Genomic DNA, 17,084 nt, shown 5'->3' with positions numbered 1-17,084 from the left:
TAGATTTCAAACTATACTGTAAAGTATAGTAATTGAAGCAGCACAGTACTGTCACAAAAACAGACAAACGTCAGTGGAACACAGTAGAAAGCCCAGAAATAAACAGATGCTTATCCTGTCAATTAATCTATACCAAAGGAGTCAAGATATATATGATGAGGGAAAAGACAGTCTCTTCAATAAATGGTTTTGGGGACACTGGAAAGCTACATGTAAAAGAATGAAACTAGAGCACTTACACCATATAAAAAATAAACTCAAGATGGATTAAAGGCTTAAATATAGACCCTGAAACTACAAATCTCCTCAGTGAAAACATAGGCAGTAAGTTGACATTGGTCTTAGTGATTTTTTTTTTTTTTGCATCTGTCTCCTCAGGCAAGGACAACAACAACAAAATAAACAAATGGGACTACATCCAACTAAAAAAAAAAAAGTTTGCCTAGTGAAGGAAAACATCAACGAAATGAGAAGGCAACCTACTGAACCAGCTAAGATATTTGTAAGTCATGTATGTGATTAGAGGCTAATATCCAAAATATAAAGAACTCCTAAGATTCAGTATCAACAAAACAATCCAATTAAAAAATGGGCCGAGGACCTGACTAGACATTTTTCCAAAGATGCAGACAGATGGCCAATAGGCACATGAAAAGGTACTTAACATTACTAAGCATCAGAAAAATGCAAATGAAAAACCACAAGGACAGATCACCTCATACCTGTTAGCATGCTAATATCCAAAAGACAAGGAGCAGAGGAGGGCAGCAGGGGGTGGCCCAGTACTTCCAGGGAGAGCCCGTGGGTTGGCACTGGTGCAGAGAGAGCATCTGCCAGTAGCCCCACGCGTTCCCGGGGAACCGGTCCCCGCGTGTGTGTGTGGCCTGCGGTGCACGTGACGCTGGGGGAGTAACACACAGCCTCAACCAGTTGGGCGGGTGGCATCATGAGCGAGGTGTTCACCAAGGAGCTGGACCCGTGCACCGAATGGCTGAAGAGCACCAGCAACCGTCAGAGTCCCAGGTCAAGAGCCTCTGCCAGAAGGCTAAAGACACCCTGTCAAAAGAATGCTACGTACAAGAAGCTCGATGGCCAGTCACTGTCTGTGGAGATGTACAGGGACAATTTCATGATCTCATGGAACTGTCTAGAATTGGTGGCAAATCACTAGATACAAACTACTTGTTTACGGGAGAGTATGTTGACAGGTGATATTCAGTTGAAACACTTATTCTGCTCGTAGCTCTTCTGGTTTGCACACATCACCATTCTCCAAGGAAATCATGAGAGTAGACAGATGACACAAGTATATGGTCTCTATGATGAATGTTTAGCAAAATATGGAGATGCGAATGTTTGGAAATATTTTACAGATCTTTTTGACTGTCTTCCTCTCACTGCCTTGGTGGACGGGCAGCTAGTCTGTCTCCATGGTGGCCTCTCACCATCCATAGCTACACTGGATCACATCAGAGGGCTTGAGAGCCTGGAAGTTCCTCATCAGGGTCCAATGTCTGACTTGCTGTGTCAGATCCAGACGATCAGGGTGGTTGGGGTGTGTCTCCTCGAGGAGCTCGTTACACCTTTGGGCAAGACATTTCTGAAACATTTAATCATGCCAAGGGCCTCACACTGGTATCCAGAGCTCTCCAGCTGGTGATGGACGGATGTAACTGGTGCCATGACCAGAACGTAGTAACGATTTTCACTGCTCTTAACTATTGTTATCATTGTGGTATTCAAGCTGAAATCACAGAACTTGAGGATACTCTAAAATGCTTTCTTGCAGTGTGACCCAGCACCCAGCAGAGGCGAGCCAAATATTACTCATAGTACCCCAGACCACTTCCTGTAATGAAATTTTAAACTTGTACAGTGTTACCACAAACCTTATATTGACCTAATGGAAATGGGAAGAGCAACCGTAACTCCAAAGTGTCAGAGAACAGTTAACATTCAAAACACTTGTTTTCAGATGGACCATTAGATGTGCCACATAAAAACACAAAGCCTTTTGTCAACAGCCGTGACCACTTGAGAAACCACCGGTTTGTTGTACGCCAAAGCGGTATTGCCGGTGAAGAAACCAGTTTCTGGCATAGTGCTGTTTGTAGTTACTTTTGCTTTCTCTGAGAGACTGCAGATAATAAGATGTAAACGTTAACATCTCTTGAATACAGTTTACCTTCCATTTAGCTATTGCGTTACTCAGCATGGCTGTAGATAAGGATAGCAGCAAACAATCAGTGGAGCTTAATGGACATTTTTAAAAAGTAAGTACCAAGGCCTCCCCTCTACTTGTGAGTTTTGAAATCATCTTGTTTTCAGAAAGTCAGAAACTGGTGAATTGTCTTCAACAGAACTGTTTTTGCCCCTCCTGTAAGACAACATTACTGTGCAAGAGCACTGCGGTATGTTTCAAAACAAGTAACAAATGTCGGTGAGGATGTGGAGAAAAGGAAACCCTTGTGCACTGTTGGTGGGATTGTAAATTGATGCAGCCACAATAGAAAACAGTATAGAGTTTCCTCAAAAAATTGAAAATAGAACTACAATATGAACCAGGAATTCTACTTCTAGGTATTTACCAAAAAAATGAAAACAAGAATTTGAAAGGACATGTGTACCACTATGTTCACGGCACTATGTGTAACAGCCAAGATATGGAAACAACTTAAATGTTCATCAGTGGGTGAATGGATAAGGAAGATGTGGTATTGATAGACAATGGATTACTATTCAGCTATAAAAACAATGAAATCTTGCCATTTGCAATAACATGGATGGGACCTGGAGAGTTTTAATAATAAGTGAAATAAGTAAGACAGAGAATGACAAATATCATATGACTTCACTTGTGGAATCTGAAAAACAGAACAAATGACCAAACAAAACAAAAGGACTCAGATACAGAGAAACTGATGATTGCCAGGAAAGAGGAGGGGGGAGGGATGGTCGGAGTAGGTAAAAGAGATTAGAAAATAAGTAAGACATGGACGTGTAATATACAGCGTAAGGAATATAGTCAATAACATCATAACAACTTTGTATGGTGACAGATGGTGACTACACTCACTGTGGTGACCATTTTATAATGTAATGTATCTCGAATCACTATGCTATACACCTGGAACTAATACAATATTGTATGTCATTCTTCAATAAAAATAAAATACACTATGAACACTGACTTTATTAGTTTCTATGTTCACTGCTTTTATAAAAAGAATAATTATCTTTTAATGGTTTCCACAGTAGGTTTTGATTTTTGCGTACAGTTTCAAGGCAACCTCATACAGGATTTGGAACCCCCTGAAAGACACCAAAATGCTATAGTCTTATGTGTATAAATAAAAATCACAATGTTCTACATTTTACAATGTACACCATACAGTTGGTTCTGTATCTCAATTTTAAAGATATTAACTTAAGAGTTCTAGATTTTTGCTCCAAACCTATAAATTATCTGGTTTATAAGAATCTAAACATCTCTCTAAAGTCTAGAGCAGGGTCTCTCACCTTTGGCATAATTAACATTTTGGAATAGATAATTGTTTTCTTTTGGGGGGGAGGGGCTCTCCTGTGCATGGTAGGGTGTTAAGCAGCGCCCCTGGCCTCTGCCCCCTAGAAGCCAAGAGTGCCCTTCTATTACCCCCATTGGGACAAAAAATGCCTCCACACATTGACCAGTGTCCCTGGGGAGAAAAATTCCATTTCCTTGTGATTTCCAGATCAGTAGCAATGACAGCACCTGTGAGCTTATTAAAAATGCAAATTTTTATGTCCACCCTGACCTAGTGAACCAAAATCTCTTGGGTGGTACCCAGGAAAGCGCCACTTAACAAGCTCTCCAGATGATTTTCACGTGCATTTAAGTTCGAAATTCACAGAGGCCCAGGCCCAGTGAAAAAGGACAGGGCTTGGACTTTTGCATTTTTATCAAGTTCTGCAAACGATTCTGATACTGACTGGAGTTTAAGAGCTATTAGAGCAGAGGTTACCACATTTGTTTGCCTATTAGAACAACTGGGGGGTTGGAAGGTGGGGCAGCGATTTTTGAAAGTCTTAAAGCTCAGGTCACATGCCAGACAGAATAAATCAGTCTTGGGGGGTGGGACACAAACAGCAAAACATTTGAAGCTCAAGTTTTGGCTGCACATTAGAATCACCTGGGGAGCTTTTGAAACTACTTGTGAGTGGTCCCATTTTCCTTGAATTGAATCACAACTCAAGTATCACATTCCCCCACCCCATACAATGTCCCAGATGATTCTAATGTGCATCCAAGACTGAGAACTGCTCTAAGTTTGCATAAATATTGAGAGGCAGAATGATGTCATCAGGGATACAGACCCTAGATTACAATTCCCTGGGTTTGAATCCCAGGTTTACCTCTTCCTGTTTGATCTTGGGTAAGTTACTTAACCACACTAAGCTCTGATGTCCTCTTCTGTCAAATGGGGAAGATGATGACACTTCTCTAGGGTGTCAGCAAAATTTCTAATAATTTTTTAAAGCAAAATCTGATGATGAGATTAGACATTAAGAAATAGATCTCCTCAGAGGTAAGTACTTACGGGTAAATTTGGCATTCTTACTCTAAGCAAGACAAACCTGCTGGTATCCAGAATTGTGTTTCCAGCAAATAGGGTTTGGCCAAAATTCTGGAAGTTTTGGATTTCAAAAATGCTATTTTAATATTGCCAATCATCCAGGTATCCATAAACAGAAGGCATGAGATGAAAACGTCTTTGCACTGGTACTGCCTTTCGTGGATTTGCAAAGCAAGTGACCATGGCCTTTCTCAGGGAGACCCTTTGAGGCTATGTGATTAATGTAAGGTGCACTTACCCCAAAGTACCCCCATTAACCTTCCTAGGGCACACTCCCAGTTCTCTCTATCCTACCCCCAGCAGTTCCCTGTACCTTGCCTCTTTCGAGTCTCTCCTATTTTCATGAACTTTTGGATGCAGAGGACAAGGTTGACATTTTGGCAGAGAATCATGACATTCACAGAAGTCTCTGCATGGTAAACATACTGCAGTAGAATCATCATGTCCTAAAATATTTCTACAGATCTTGATGATTTTCTTCACTGTCTGCACAGAAAGTTTTACAGGTCTTAACAACTAATTGAAAATCAGAATTTATTTATAAAATACCCATAAAAATGTTGGCATATGTGTGCAGGTCCTAAAAATCAAATTCAAATAAAATCAAGGCAAGTTCTGATAAGAGTCTGTGTCACCTTATAATTGTTTTGGCTTGTTATTTTCGACAGATTCTGTGTCAGAGAACTTTAAGTCTATGTGTCAGCAAGGCATAGTACAGTCTGACAGAGGGACGTATGAACCCTGATCCACGACTTGCTGTTTATGTGTCCTTGGATGAGTTCATCTCTCGGACCTGTAGTTTCCTTACCATTTTCCTGATAGAATTATTTTGAGTATTAAATAAGATAAAGAGAAGGTAACTCTGATGTCACTGTCCCCTCATCCTCTAGTTCCTGCTGGCAACAAATCTATGTTTGAGACCCAATAGCAGGTACACACAAGTAGCCATCACAATGTTTCAAATTCTGGAGACTGTTTTCAGCATTTAATTCAAGCACTGAGGGGAAGGGAATCTTAATGATCCCAATGAATCATCAAAGGATATAAAAATGACGACCCATATTGAGATTTTTTTTTAATGGACAGATTTTGTGTCACAGAAATTAAATCAAGTCTAATTTGCTACCACCCTTTGCTTCTGAGAAATATCAAGGCCCTCTCTAGGTGATAGAATTCAAATGCTCCTAACAAGAGCAAATGCCTATGGACACATTTCAACTCCAGAGGGCTCATCAGACCAGCCACGAGAGTCATTTCCATGGTGTCATGGTGCTTTGCTGAGTGCATTTCTGTTAACTCAATGGTTAAGCAACAAATCCAGTTTTTAGTGTTTAGGAATAACATGGTGGGCTTAATGTTTGCTGTAAGCAAATATAGACGTTTGTTACATTCGCAGCTGAAACTTTTACGAAGTAGTTCAAAACTTGAGCCTGCACTAGGATAAAAGAGATCAGAATCATGGTCATAAGTGTGTGGTCTTTAGACCAGCAGCTACAGTAACACCTGGGAATTTTAGAAATAGATATTCTTAGGCCCCACTCCACAGGAGTGGAGCTTAACAATCTGTTTCAATAAGCTATCTAGATCATTCTGATGTTCATTTAAGTTTGAAAACCACTGCTCTAATGCAATGTTTCCTAAATCTTGGTGTTCATCACTAATAATCACCAGGAAATCTTGTTTAAAAACAAACAAGTCAATGGACAATCTCGTGCCAACCCTCCAGATTCTAATTCAGTTGGTTTGGGACCAGGGAATACATATATTAAAAAGATGCCTCTAGGTGATTCTATTGATTATCTGGGTTTGGAAACCACTTTATAAATTATTAGGTTTCAGGGGCTTACACTGAGGAGGGGAGAGAAGGAAAAGGGGAGGAGGGGAGAGAAGAAAGGGGAGGAGGGGAAAGAAGGAAAGGGGAGGAGGGGAGAGAAGGAAAAGGGGAGGAGGGGAGCAAAGAATAGGAGGGGGGAGAAGGGGAGAGAGGATTAAATAGTTTTCTTTAAGTCCAAATATACTATCACTGAAATATCTTTATTTAATATCATTTTCAGAACTAGGCTTAAAGAACTTACATTAATGGCAAGGTGTTTAAACAAGGCCCAGTTTAAAAATTGTTCACTTTCTAATTTTTTACTGTAATTAATGATTATTTAATTTCACCCTCATTAACTACAAGGTTTGACTACATGATCCTTTTCTAACACACTTGAAATGTTTATCTTGGAGTCAGACCCTTTCGTGACTTGTCCTAAGCTCTTAGGTTTGAAATTTAAAAAAAAATCCTGGTAACAACTTGTCCGCAATATTCTGGTCACTGCCAAATTTTGTCCATCTTAAACACTGGAATGTGGAGCTCTGTGGAGCTAACTAAAGGCAAAGCTATTCTAGCTCCTTTAGCTGGAATCTTCTGCAATTTTTCTGACTCTCCCACATCCGATCTTTTTGTGTGCCTGAATAAGAAACCTTCTGTCATACAAAATATCTTCAAATGACAGCAACAAGAGCTTTTGTGATATATTTTCCAATATCATAAAGGGAAAAACATTATTCCCCACACTTGGAGAAGAGAAGCATTACCTTTCCAACAGTAATTTTAGCCCTGACACCTGATTATGAAATAAAGGCCCCTTTCCAACTCTCTAGACCAGAGGAGTGGCAAACTCTGACCCATCACCTATTTTTGTACAACCCATGAACTAAGGAAGGTTTTTACATTTTTTAAATGGTTGAAAAAAATCAAAAGAATCATATTTTGTGACAGGTAAAAATAATGATATTTAAATGTCAGTGTCCAAAGTAAAATGGAAACAATGTTAGAACCTAGCCACATTCATTCATTTATTGTTTTTGGCTTTTGTTCTACAAAGTACAAAGGCAGTATCAGTACTACTATAGTATTGAGTATTCATGCTACAAAGAATACAGAGGTCATAAAACCCATAAAACTAAAAACATTTCCTAGTGGCCCTTTACAGAAAAAAAAAACAAAAACAAATGCTGACTCCTGTTCTAGACTCTGAGCTCCTAGAGGAAAGAGACCCCCTGCTATTCATCCTTGACAGTTGTCTCCTACCTTAAGTATTTAGGTTAATGTTTTTCATTTTATAGGCACAGATTTTACAATCCACCTTCCTTCTGAAAAAGCTTATGCCTTATTAAGATTATATTTTTAACATCATTTAGAATAGCTTTAAAAAGGATATAAAATAGAGATTTCCAGGGTGTGACCCACCTACAACATAGAGGAAAAATATGGTCAAGGAAGCCAAGGCTTATGGCTTAATGAGAAGTGGAACTCACTTTTCTCTAAGGCCATTTTCTGCCCTAAAACAAGGACACGGTCTTCATTAGCAACTTTTTTTTTTTTTTTTGGTCATAAATAAATCTGAATCATGATAGCTTTTTCTGTACAAAGCCAAAAAGATTTTTAACTTTCAGCTATTTTATCTCATTTTTTCTTTCATAGGAGGTTCTTATTTCTCCTGCAAAGAATCCAATGAGAACATACTTATCAATCATGTTTCAGAGTATTGACATCTGAATTCTATTTAAAATAGAGGATGAAGACAAGAGGATGAATCAGTCTTAGAAAAACAAAGTAATGCCAGAGATCTAAGATCACATGAGAAATAAGATAAAGAAAGAAATGAAAACCAACAACAGTCACTTTTCAAGATGGTGGCCAAGTAAAGTCTAAAACAGATTTTCCTAACAAATTCAGCCTCCAGTGACAAACATTTTTTTGGTTTTTTTTAAAGAGTGAAAGAGAAGTCAAGAAATACCTTTTTTTAAAAAAAGATTTATTTATTTATTTGACAGAGAGAGAGAGAGAGACAGCGAGAGAGGGAACACAAGCCAGGGGTGGGGGGTGGGAAAGGGAGAAGCAGGCTTCCTGCGGAACAGGGAGCCCGATGTGGAGCTCGATCCCAGGACCCTGGGATCATGAACTGAGCCGAAGGCAGATGCCTAACGACTGAGCCACCCATGTGCCCCAACAGTTCCAACTTTAAAGCAATGGAAAACAAAACAAAAAAGAAAATTCAGAATTGGGACTTGAGCAAGCACTAAAATAGAAAAGGCTAAAGTCCAGTAGAGCTGAGAAGTCTTTGTTTTGTTATTTAAGGCTAAGCTCCTGAGGGGAGAGAAAGAGAACAACCCCTATATTTACCTATTGCTTAAAAAACAATAAAAAGCTAAACTCATCTTTTGGTATACCCCATGATGACTGATAAAAAGTAAAATCTTATATTAATTTTTAAATTTTTTGGGGGGGTTGAACCTTAATGCACATGAAATATACAATATGGGTTACTGTGATATAACATATATAAGCTTATAGACAATGGAAGGAGGTAGATTAGAAGGAAACAGACGTTATAAAATTTTCATTCTCTACCTTTTATTTATGAACTATTTTAAAGATCTCTGTTGGGTGATAGACATTGGGGAGGGTATGTGCTATGGTGAGTGCTGTGAATTGTGTAAGACTGTTGAATCACAGACCTGTACCTCTGAAACAAATAATACATTATATGTTTAAAAAAAAAAAAAAGCAGGAGGGGAAGAATGAAGGGGGGGAAATCGGAGGGGGAGATGAACCATGAGAGACTATGGACTCTGAGAAACAAACTGAGGGTTCTAGAGGGGAGGGGGGTGGGGGGATTGGTTAGCCTGGTGATGGGTATTAAAGAGGGCACGTTCTGCATGGAGAACTGGGTGTTATACGCAAACAATGAATCATGGAACACTACATCAAAAACTAATGATGTAATGTATGGTGATTAACATAACAAACAAACAAACAAGACCTCTGTGAACCAAAATTGGTAAGACCTGATACTACTGGGTCTCAGAGCCATCTTGAATACTTCCAAAAAATGCCAAGGTTTAACACTTGCTTTTGATGAAAACAATACCATGCCCTCATCACGAGGTTTGCTAGGAAGAATAGTTTCTACACTATTGTAATACCTCAGAGAAAATCTTATCTTAATTTTAAATAGTGTTTTTTATAATAGAGGCATGGAATAAACCTGAAGGATTTTTTTTAGACTAATTTTCCTCATGTTTGCCTATGTTGCTGGAAATTCACCAAGAGAAGTAAATCATTACAGTCAGAACCCATGTTGAATATCCTTAGACATCAGTTGCCAGGTGACATTCCTTGATTAGTCTAAAGCCCAATGGGAGGACAGATCAACATTAAAAGTCCTTGGTTTGTCTAAAGCCATAAATTCTAGGCTTTTGCTGTCTTCTTTTAACTATGGTCTATTTTAAAATATTCAATATGGGAGCAATTATACTACTAAAGGTCATATGTTCATGACAGATCTTTTGAATAAAGGAGCTTGTAAATATAATTTACATCCAGTGTTTCTGAGAATTAAATAAGTGGTATCTGAAAGTGTAAACCAATACTGATTAGTTCCTTTCTTCATGAAGCAGAGATCCAATCAGTGCAGAGTAAAAACCATAATACAGACAAAATACCTCTGGAAGACCAAACAAATCTACAAAACCAAGACAATTAAAAAAAAAAAAAAAACCCAAAATCTAAAAACTAAAAATGATGTTCAAAGTATTTGTGAAGTTCTATTTGTAAATATTAGTAGTATAACTCCCACTTGAAGTTACAGACTTTGGCATTTTGTGTTTTTATGCAGCCTCATTCGACACGGGACAGTGTGGTAGCTTGAATGTACAATGTGGATTCAAGAGTGCGTGGATCCCAGTATTCCTGCAGTTTGTGTCCTCTATAGTGCTTAGAACTTTTAAAAACCATTCATATTCATTAACCTTTTAGTCTGTACCACAGCACTATGGAGGAGGCCAGAAGTTTCACTCATCAGATAGAAAGTTTCAGTAAAAGTAAAGGATTTTACCAAAGTCACAGGGCTTGTAAGTATTGGAGCCATTACCAATCAAATCATATTCATAATTTATTTTATTCTCAGACACTCCTTTTGTATAATAAGAAAAGCATTAGACCCTCTTAAAAGTCTCCTCTCAAGCTAAAATTTTATGATTCCCCACCTCAGTTTTCTTGTCTCTATAATTGAGCGAACACTGTACGTACTTATTGGGTATATGGGGTAAGATAATCCAAACCAAAGAATTGCTTATGTAGCAGGAATTTATTTTTTTTTAAAGATTTTATTTATTTGACAGAGAGAGATACACAGTGAGAGAGGGAACACAAACAGGGGGAGTGGAAGAGGGAGAAGCAGGCCTCCCGCTGAGCAAGGAGCCCGATGTGGGGCTCCATCCCATTACCCAGGGATCATAACCTGAGCCGAAGGCAGATGCTTAACGACTGAGCCACCCAGGAGCCCCTGTAGTAGGAATTTTGAGCAGGAAATGAAGATGCCTCCAGGATTAACTGACCTCAGTTTGCATTAAGGTGGGATAAAACTCAGGAGATTGGAAGGCTGGGGAGAAATTTTCAGAACTAAATAGTCACATTACTGGGAAAAAGTGGAGACCTCATTTCCCAAAGGCTAGAAGGGCCTTTCCATGTTGAGAGTGATAAGGACTTGCAATAGGTGAATAAAATAGGTGGGTAAAAAAGAATATTCTATAGGGGCTTGTGCCAAGTTTGGAGATTGGGATAGAAATGGACAATGTCCTAAATAAAAACATCTAGTCTGATGGAAATTCTACCATATATGTTTTAATTACATTTATATGCCCATAATAAATTAATAAGAAGGTCTAGATCCATAGTTTGTGTGCTAAAAACAAAATAACAAAAAAACCACAACAACCTTCCCTTCCTCCTTCCATTTCTCCCTTTCAATTTCCTTCTGCTCCTCTTTTAATATTGGATGAGAAGAGCCCTTCCCCCAACTAACCTTAATAGTTATTGGAAAAGAGTGAGCACCAAATTATTTGGGAGCATGTCTTGAGACAGTTATTCAGCAGCCACAACCTTTCAAACCAGAGAGTTGTACTAAACAAGAGGAAGGTTGTGCTCATAGTGAAGGAAACAACTTGAGCTACAAGCCACTTTGTACTAGTGAGGATTTCTTTGAAGTCCAAGCCACAGAAAACTTGAGAAATGAAAAAGCTTAAGTAGGTAGGAGTTTATCTATCTCACTCAATTAAAATTCAGAATAGCCAGTCTAGAGCTGGAATACTAGTGCTAAGTGCCTTCAGGGAACTAGGACCCTCCATCTGCTCCTTCATCTCTGGTGTATTAATTATTTATTGCTGTGTAACAACAGTGTTACCACAAATTTGACAGCTTAAAACAACCACTCTTGGTATCTTACAGGTTCTGGGGGTCAGGAGTCTGGGGTTGGTTTAGCTGGATCCTCTGCAAGACAGCAATCAAGGTGCTGTCCAGGGCTACGTTCTCATCTGAAAGTTTGACTGGGGGAAGGACTGCTTCTAAGCTTACATAGCTGTTGGCAACCTTCATTTCCCTGTGGAGCATTAGACTGAGGGCTTCCATTTTTTGCTAGTTATTTTTATCTGGTTATTAGCCAGAGGCTTCCTCTAGTTCCTTGCCACATATACCTCCCCAACATGGCTGCTTGCTTCTTCAAAGCCAGCAAGAGAATTTCTCAGAAAGATGTTACAGTCTTAGGTAAGTAATCATAGGAGTGACAGCCTATCACCTTTTCTGTATTCTATTGGTTAGAGGCAAGTCACAGATTCTTCCCATACTCAAGGGGAAGGAATTGCACAATGGCTGAACATCAGGAAGTCGGGATCATGGGAGCCAGTTTAAAATCTGTCTACCACACTTAGCATGGGCCTAAGATGGCTATCACACTTCAAGACACCCTGTCTGTTCCAGGCAGGAAGGAGAAAGGGGAAATATGGCCCCAGGAGACTTCTTTTTACATCTTATTGGTCAGAGCTGTGTTGCACAGCCACACCATCTCAAAGACAGGCCAGGATCTCTAGTATTTAGCTTCTCCATCTTCTACAATAGAGGCAGCCAGGGGAGTTGTTTAATGAGAACTGACTGCAGGATCTATCACTTTCTCTCCAAGGTGGCAAAGGAAGCCTCAATGGTTTGAATGAGGACCTATGGATTTTGAATAGGAAGGGAAAGATTGGTGTGATTGGGGTTTAGTGATTTCCCAAATGAAGGCTACAAGACCATAACCATAGTTATGAGATAATCATGGTTGTGATGGGATTTATTTTCCTACCTCTCAGGCAGATGTGGGCTGGGGAAATAGGGAGCATATAGATATACATAGTGTGGTTTTAAAACAATAAGTTTCCATAGCACATAAAGCAAGCAGCCTCTAATCTTTTACTCAAAGTTAGTGGTATAAATGGACATTTGTTTTGTGTATTTGTACTGTATCAGCCTTATTTTTTGCAAATCTAGCAGCAGCAGATTCTAGCCTTTTTTTGATGGTCTGAAAACCTGATAATTCTTATAAAAAACAGGTGTCACAAAAATAAAAAAAGTTAATTATTTTCAAAATTATTTTTATAATCATTAATTTTAATAATTTTATAATCATTTATGTGAACTTTGTTCTCATATGCATGACCTTAACATCTCACTTTAAAACTAATTACTTAATCTTTGGAATGTATAGCTCTCAATTTAAATGGACAACATTGAAAAAAAAAAAAAAATCAACACTTACTCTGCTTTATGCCAGAAAGAAATTAACTTAGCTGGAACTTTTCACCAATGTGGTAAAAACACCTCAAGACAAAGTATCCTGGGAGATAAATACTTGATCGTCATTAAAGAAAATAAAATTATCTTCTCATTGTGTGCCCCTTGGATGTGAAAATTGCTACACAAAGACTAGCCTTAACATTGCCTGCAATATTTTTTCTCTTCACCGCACAATTTATTTCATGATGGAATCAAGTCACACTCTAGCCATATCAAGGTACTTTATGAAAAACTAGAATATTCTGTCAGTTTGAGAGATGAGTGGCAACACAAAAACCCTTGTAATTCAGTTCCCTGGCTTCTTTTTATTGACTTTCCAGAAAGAGCACAACAATTTTAAATGAAGTTCTTTAGCTTTTCACTCAACTGAAATATTTCTAGTTTATCATTATCTGGGCCGGTAGACTGGAATATATTTACACGTTCTCTTTATCTAGCACCTTTCTTCTGAAAATCCAATGCTGATTAAAACCCTATTGCTAATGCTCTGGGCAGCATCCAGACAATATCATCCTGGAGCACTAGATCTGTTAGATCTGGTAACAGCTTTCTCCCCTGTAGAAACAATGGAACTCTTTGAAGTAAAGACTAAGACTGCCCACAATGAGAAGATAGGAGATTGTAAAATAAAAGGAGAGGATGACTTGTTCACGATACCCTTTTGGGGATTTTAGAGTTGAAGGCACACGTGCACTTAGTCATTTGGAGTTCATGTTTTGTAGAAGAGATTTAATGGACAATAGATTTCAATTTCATACCTTGGTGGCTTTTCTCAACACCTAATTCTTGACATTAACAGAGCAAAAGGATTCAGGGTACGCTGAGATGTGCTCTGAGGTTACTGAACATCAGTGTTCAGTTGGACCCTGGTGGACTGTGTTTCTCTAGCTCCTATAGAAACTGTGTTGAAAGGGAGTAAGAATCACATCTCAGGGATAAGATGAAATTTCAGCTAGTTTAGAAAACATTTTAGGACGTGGTAGCACCTCTTGGGTAACTTTCTTCTGTGACAGTGTTACGGGCACAGCCACCTCGGTCTTCGCAGCTCTTGCAGTGACTGATGTTTTAGTAGGTTCCTCCCATCGTCATGTTTTATATGAGCAATGACTTAGTACGGTTCATGCTTTAACCAAGTACTGCCAGTTTAGTGGCTTAAAACAACACAAATTTTTCATCTTACAGTTCTTTAGGTCAGAAATCTGACATGGATCTTACTGGGTTAAAAATCAAGGTGTCAGCAGGGCTGTGTATCGCTCTGGAGGCTCTAGGGGTGAACCCATTTCTTTGCCTTTCCCAGCTTCAGAGCCTGCCCATGTCCCTTGAATTATGGGCCCCTCATTCCATTTTCAACGCCAGCATCATTGGGTCAAGTCCTCCTCACATGGCATCACTCTGACTTCCTTTCACTGTCATGGGCCCTTGTGATTACATTGAGCCCATCTGTATAACTCACGATCATCTCCCCGTTTTAAAACCAGCTGGTCAGCAACCTTAATCCCCCTCTGCCATGTAAGGTAGGACTCACAGGTCCTGGGAATTAGGATGTGAACATCTTTCTGCCTACTATAGCTCCTAAATAGTATATGAAAACAGAAGTGCTTTTATTTTTTTTAAAGATTTTATTTATTTATCTGATGACCTGAGCAGAAGGCAGACGCTTAATGACTGAGCCACCCAGGTGCCTCAAAAACAGAAATGCTTTTAATCAGCCAGTCACACTGAGGAGCAAAATCTCAGGGATGCACTGATGTCAACATAGCTTTGGCAGCCAGCCCCGCCCACATAGAGGGTTCAGAGTATGGATGTCAACCAACTGTCCTTCTCTCTTTTCACCCCTTTTGAATATAGTAGAGAGTTCCCACCACACTTACTTCCTCCTATGTGTTGTTAAGAGTCTCTGTAAGTCCATGTGACCAAAGACTATGAGCTGTTAACCAAAATGCTAGCTTTTCTTTCTTGGTCCTCAGAATACTTTTCCCAGCCTCTAAGTTGGGCATGGTCATGTGACTAGATTCTGCATTCCTTTACATTTTCTCTCTTCCCCCTCTTCTGGCTGGATGCAGTGTCCAGTGGCAAGCTGTAAGGCTTTAGGGTAAAGCAAGCTACTAGCTAGAAGGAGTCTGGCTCTCCAAATATCTACATGGAGAAGAAACCTCTGTTGGGGGGCACTTGGGTGGCTCAGTCGTCAAGCATCTGCCTTCAGCTCAGGTCAAGATCCCAGGGTCCTGGGATCGAGCCCCGCATCGGGCTCCCTGCTCAGCGGGGAGTCTGCTTCTCCCTCTCCCACTCCCCCTGCTTGTGCTCTCTGTGTCTCTGTCAAATAAATAAATTAAAATCTTAAAAAAAAGAAAAAAAGACACCTCTGTTGCCCATGTTGGACTGTGAGGTGAGCAAGAAATTCTCCGTTAGTATTTTAAACCATTGGGATTTTGTTGGTTGGTTGTAATAGCTGACCTAACTTATTTTAATACAAACGAGTCTTGGTTCTTATAATAACTTGCCATCAAAATCACTCAGAATACCAAATTTATGTAAATATTACAAATCAATGAATACAACATTTTTTGTCCTTATGATTGTTTTTAGGTAGTTTATAAAAAATTAATCTTTAAAATGTTATTCAAAATGCTTTGTTAGCATAATGTCTATAAACAGAAGACATGTTTGTTATGTAATTATGTTGTTATTTAGGACATTAATATAAGTCTATTCATACTTCATTTAAATACACAAATATTCCTTTTAAAGGAGTTTAATGTATTATATTGTAATGACATTCAGCCTCACTCCAGAATGTAGCTAATTTAGATCATTTCAGAGAAAATGACAACTGTTCTCTTGTTACAAAGAGCATAAATGATTTCTAATTTTTACTGACTAAAGTTAATCACTGATGTTAATAATACTTTATACATGGATAACACTTTGCTTCAGTATACTTAATGCCTATTGTTACAAATGCTCAAAACATTCCTGTGAGCCAGGCAGGAGATAATGTTTAGCATGTGTGTGTGTGTGCGTGTGTGTGTATGCATGTGTGTGTGTGCATGCACACCCATGAGCACATGTGCATGTTTCTGGCTGTCCAATATCTATAAACAGATGAAAGGCAAGTCTTTTCAGGGCAGATGTTTTCTCACAAGCCCTGTGGAAACTCTGCATAGGAATTAGAATGAAACAAAGGTCTAAGGATAGAGATTTTTCACACTGATGGGGCTGAAGTGAGATACTAGCAGTAAGTACAAGTATCTGGGGGCAGCAGAGTCTAGGGCATGGCTACAAATGTCTTGTCGGGTTGGTACTAGAGTCTGAGGTGATCTTGGCCATGCCTTGATTCCCATAGTTGTTAAGGACTTCTCACATGTTTTCACTGATTCTGGGGGCTACCCAATATTCTAAAGCATGCTCTTTCCTTTAAGTTGGCTTGAGATGGTTTCTATTTTTGGCAACCAAAATCTTCACTGCCACAAAGTGTTTGAAATTATGATCTTTGGACTAAAAATTTTGTTGAAAGGGAAGGCTGGTGCCCAAAGAAGGGGAATCTCTAGCATTAAAATCTGCTCAATGAATCTGAGTAGCAAAGATGCCTTTATGGGCATCAGCCCCAGCTTTTGATATTCCATCTACCTACCAGGACTTCTGGTGTAAAGCTCTGTTGCTCTGTAAAGCACAAGGTGTTTAATTCCTAGTCATTCTTTAAACCTCAGTTGACTTGTTCCTTTACTGGTACTTCTTTGAAGGCTTCCTTCTCTGTCTTCGGAGATGGGTCTACACACTTTGTGCTCCCATAGCATGCCTTGCATACACCTTATTGC

General features: G+C 39.1%; 1 pseudogene; it reads left to right on the top strand.

Moving 5' to 3' along the window:
• The first annotated feature begins 946 nt into the window (after window positions 1-946).
• On the top strand, window positions 947-1,855 carry LOC116630544 (annotated as a pseudogene).
• Window positions 1,856-17,084: the final 15,229 nt, after the last annotated feature.

This window comes from Phoca vitulina, unplaced genomic scaffold, assembly GCF_004348235.1.
Source record: "Phoca vitulina isolate PV1807 unplaced genomic scaffold, GSC_HSeal_1.0 scaffold4, whole genome shotgun sequence".
Taxonomy (NCBI): Eukaryota; Metazoa; Chordata; class Mammalia; order Carnivora; family Phocidae; genus Phoca; species Phoca vitulina.
Note: the sequence above shows the minus strand (reverse complement) of the source record. Positions and strands in the feature narration are given on the sequence as shown.